Below are 5,209 nucleotides of genomic sequence, written 5' to 3'. Positions count from 1 at the left end.
CCCAGGTGTATGAATGGTTACCGGCGAACATAATGCTGGGAGTAACCCTGCGATGGACTAGCATCCCATCCAGAGGGGAGTAGAAATACTCCTAGTCGCTTCATGCTACAGAAACTGAGATAAGCTCCGGCCTGGTGGGCCACTTGGCTCGTATACAGACTTTACCTTGTATTATGAAATAGTTATGAGTGCATCGCATTAAATCCACAAACTAACTTCCCAAATAAAACTAATAAATATAATATGCTAAAAAGATTGGTAACATGAAAACTTGCAAACCGTGAAACCGTTGTCGTTAGTTTTGCGGCGATGTTCTTCCAAATATTCTGTTTTCAACACATGGCTCCTAATTGGCGTTCTATTGTTTTATCCGCAAAAATTGTCAAGCAAAATTTTTGTTTTATCATGGCTCCAAAACAGTACAGTATCTCTAGACCTGCTTCCCGGCTCTCCGCTTAGCCGCCATCTTTAACGGGTTTCGGTTTGATCGAGAGAGAAGCAATATCGTGAGGTAGTTTTAAATGAATATGTTTCGATCATGATTCGTGCAATGCAACACCTGATGTGGACAGTTTTCGAAGTAAAACATGTTTCATTCTGTGATTAGACTAAACATGTTTAGGCGTAGTGTGAACAGCTCAACTTATTGCCTATTACCTTTATGTCCCCTAAAATACACTATCTTCGGTAAACCCTTACCTGTTTTTAATGAATGCCGTAGTTGCATTCTGAGGGGATATAAAGCCACTAAGTCGTGAATAAGTTGCGCACTTCAAACTGTTCTCCTTTCCTGAGAGAGTGTGCTTGATGATAAATTCAAGATCTTGGGGCTTTTCGTTGACATTGTTCACGGGCAGATTGCCTCTTGGGGATAAAAAAAAACCCCCTTGATATATAAAAACTTGTTATCACCAAGTGGCAAACAGCCCGCGAGGAATGGTACTGACCGAGTAACGATTCTTATGGTAAATCCCGCTTTGTAGTCAAAGTATTTCCTTCGTGTAGTTAATTTTTTCAATACAGCGGCACTAATCGTTAGACCTGTGCGCGTAATGATTATATTCAATGTCTAATTTGCCGAATAGCATTCGTGCTCAACAACCAAATTAAGAAACATAAATAAACGAGACATATTATGAGTGGTAAATACCTTTATTGTTTGTAATGCTCCATTTGTATCGTTATGAGAAAGCTAAGCTAGTGCTGATGTCGCTCCTCTCTTGTTACTGTTTTTTGTTTTTTTTTAATAGCAATTCGAGCATATAACATTTATGTAAAGGCACGACGGCATATGAAAATTTGAGAAGTAGTTGTCCCAATACGTCTATAATAAACAGACTTTAATCTCCACCACGCACTTTTGATTAACAATAGCTAATTTCACTTTGGAACTTGGCTACAGAATATCTTTAAATATCAAAAGACAGTTATTTCTACACATGCCAGATTTAGAGCTTTACGCACATCTTTGAAATTGGTTATGTAGGTAAAACATCTGATCCTTCAAAGCATACATGTAATGGCAAACTTTCCTTATCGTGAACTGAATTTATGTTATTTTTGATATCATTATGATTAGTTAAAAGACAGCAACAGAAACTACAAAAACAATTTTGTAATATAAACAACCGCATGACGGGACGCACGGGGCTTCTACTGTAAGTACGGCAGAGAAATGGTCCGCAATTTTCCTAGCATTCCTTACATACTGTCACTAGGGTTCTTCGTCTTGCAGTCAGGGAAGGCGTCATAATCTGTTTCAGTGACATGTCGATGATATTAAATAAAAAATAAACCAGAAAGGGTCGATGGAATATGAGACAAGCTTTAAAATGAAGTCTCGATATTAATAGTGCTTTAAAAAGTAAATAGTGCGTTCGAGTCATTCCCGATGCTTTCAAATGATGGCGGACTCCACCGACGCCAATAATCTAGAACAAAACAAGATCATTATATATCGGATCACGTCTAAACACACGTGAAGAAAGACTTAGGGCAGGAAAAAAACGTGAGCGGACAAAACCGAGAAAATGCCGAGAAATCAAGTAATCCCGCAATGATGAACGAATTACACAACATGAACCTTCCGCTGCCTCTCCCCCTGAACCAAGTTCAGATCTACGAACTGAACGTAAAGATACCAAACTGCCTACGAATGGATGTGGAGCGCAGCGAGAAAACCTAAATGTCTTGCTTACCCATTGAAAACCATCACAATAAACTTTGTGCTTGCATCGAGATGCTTGTCCGGGGGTAAAGGAGCGTTTGATTAATCAGTCTAAAACAGATCTTAAGGGAAAAAAACCCAGATGATCTGGAATACTTGTCTGAGTATGTCGCCGACAGTGGGAGCCACGTGCAGTATTATCATGCTCGGCAATTGAAGTTATTGTGTAGAAAATATCGCAAAATTACACAGCCGAGGGCAAAAAAAGAAAAGTGCGAGGAGAAACTTAGTACATGGAGCTAAGATAGATTTTCAGTGCTTTAGGTGACCATGCACGACAACCAATGGCTTGGCCAATCGCTTGGCCAATGGCTCGTCACGCAACGAATCGTAAAAGTCCGTAAGTAACGACCTCCGTAAGAAGTGAGCCCACCCCCGATAACCTGAAAAAAGAGGAACTAAGGTTCAGAAGTATAATTATTTTTCCAATCAATAGCCTGAATAACGTACGATAAACTGATGAAGATTCAACTAGGGAAGGTATAGCTCATTCCAGGAGGCGTCATGAAGCGCCCTGGTAAAACAAACCACGCAAAATTTTCATCAAGCAACAAGAAGGTACTAACAGGACCTTTTCTGCAAATTGAAATTACCAAAATTGACAACTTTCCATCATTTTTAACAGGGAACGCATAAAAAGAACGTTTAATCATATTGAAATTAAAAATTCGACCAGAGCAGTTAAATACTTATAAAGCAGACTAACGTAGCAGTGCATCACGAACAGTGAAAATAGTTTAAGGTATCTTACATCACGGTCTACATGTGAAAAGCCCACCCATGTGCCAGCAACATAAATTTGAACTGGAACGAAAAATTTCTAAAAGATTTATAAGAACTCAGTGTTTTTACGAATTACACCCACAGCCTTAGAGGAATACAGCCCTGTTCTCATAGACTAAAAAGCAAAACAACACACACACACCAGGAACAGATACTTACAGTAGAAGTCTTTCGTGTCTCCTGATGGGAAAAGAGATTCTCGCCCATATCAACTTTCTTTTCTCTCGTAAGTTCTCGCGCGTTTAGAGATGCGCCACACTCGCGTTTTAGGGGCAGGGCTCCCAACCAATGCTTACCTAAATTTTAAAAGATGCTACTTTTAGCCCTCCCCCAAATTTACAAACGTGTATTTCACTTGCAGAAAACTATCGATTTGCACAGTGTTTGGGTTGGAGATTCTCGCCCATATAAACTTTCTTTTCTCTCGTAAGTTCTCGCGCGTTTAGAGATGCGCTACACTCGCGTTTTAGGTGCGGGGATCCCAACCAATGCTTACCTAAACTTTTTAAAGATGCTACTTTTAGCCCTCCTACAAATCTACACACGTGTATTTCACTTGTGAAAGTCTATCGATTTGGACAGTGCTTGGGTGAGAGATTCTCGCCCCTATCAACTTTCTTTTCTCTCGCAAGTTCTCGCGCGTTTAGAGATGCGCCAAACTCGCGTTTTAGATGCAGGGATCCCAACAAATTCTTACCTAACTTTTTAAAGATGCTGCTTTTAGCCCTCCCCCAAATCTACACACGTGTATTTCACTTGTGGAAGTGTATCCATTTGGATAGTGCTTCGGTGAGAGATTCTCGTCCATATCAACTTTCTTTTCTCTAGTAAGTTCTCGCGCGCTTAGAGATGCGCCACACTCGCGGCTTTTGTGTCGGAATCTTAAACTATGTTTACTGGACTTTTTAAAGATGCTAGATTTAGCCCTTTCTTAAATCTACACACGTGTATTTCACTTGTGGCAGGCTGTCGCTTTAAATAATGCTTGGATTGGAGATTCTCGCCCATTATATTTTTTTCTCTTGCGTGTTTTCGCGCGTTTAGAGATGCGCCAAATTCGTAATTTCGGTGTCTGCTTCTCAAACTATGCTTACTGGACTTTTTGAAAATGCTAGATTTGGCCCTCTCTCAAATCTACACACGTGTATTTCACTTGTAGAAGTCTGCCGCTTTGGACAATTCCTGGGTTAAAGATTCTCGCCCATTTATATTTTTTTTTCCTCGCGTGTTTTCTTGAATTAGTTTAGAGTCCCTGGGACTCGGAAATATCGCCCAAGTTTCTGGAAATCGAACGAAAATTGCTGAAAATCATGCTGCGCGTAGTCCGGTCTCAGCGACTTCCTGGTCACTAAGTGGCTATATTTCGGCCAGACTGCTCATAACCAAGCGTTCAAAAATTTTTCCTCCGTCCATTTCAATAAAAACCAACGTCTTCTTGAATTAGTTGAGAGTCCTTGGGACTCGAAAATATCACTCAAGTTCCTGGAAATCGACCCAAATTTGGTCAAAATCACGCTGCGCGTAGCCCGGTGTCGGCGACTTTGAGAACTCTCCAGATCAATAGACTGCCACGAGTAAAATACACGTGTTTAGATTTGGGGGAGCGGTAAAAGTAGCATCTTTAAAAAGTTAGGTAAGCATTGATTGGGTTCCCCGCACCTAAAGCGCGAGTGTGGCGCATCTCTAAACGCGCGAGAACTTACGAGAGATAAGAAAGTTGATTTGGGCGAGAATCTCCAACCTAAGCACTGTCCAAATCGATAGACTTCCACAAATGAAATACGTTTGTGTAGATTTGGGGGAGGGCCAAAACTAGCATTTTTAAAGAGCCCCGTAAGCATAGTTTGGGATCCCCAAACCAAAAACGCGAGTTTGTCGCATTGCTAGACGGGCGAAAACACGCGAGTGATTAAAGATATCAATGGGGGAAAATATTTAACCCGAGCATTTTCCAAAGCGAAAGACTTCCGCAAGTGGAATACAGGTGTGTACATTTAAGAAAGGGCCAAATCTAGCATCTTTAAAAAGTCCAATAAACATAGTTTAAGATCCCGTGACCAAAACCGCGAGTGTAGTGGATTTCTAAACGCGCGAGAACTTAGAAGCGAAAAGAAAGTTGATATAGGCGAGAATCTCTTACCCAAGCACTGTGCAGATCAATACACTTCCACAAGTAAAATACACGTGTGTAGCTTTGGG

Source organism: Orbicella franksi, chromosome 2 (genome assembly GCF_964199315.1).
Source record: "Orbicella franksi chromosome 2, jaOrbFran1.1, whole genome shotgun sequence".
NCBI classification, from domain to species: Eukaryota; Metazoa; Cnidaria; class Anthozoa; order Scleractinia; family Merulinidae; genus Orbicella; species Orbicella franksi.
Note: the sequence above shows the minus strand (reverse complement) of the source record.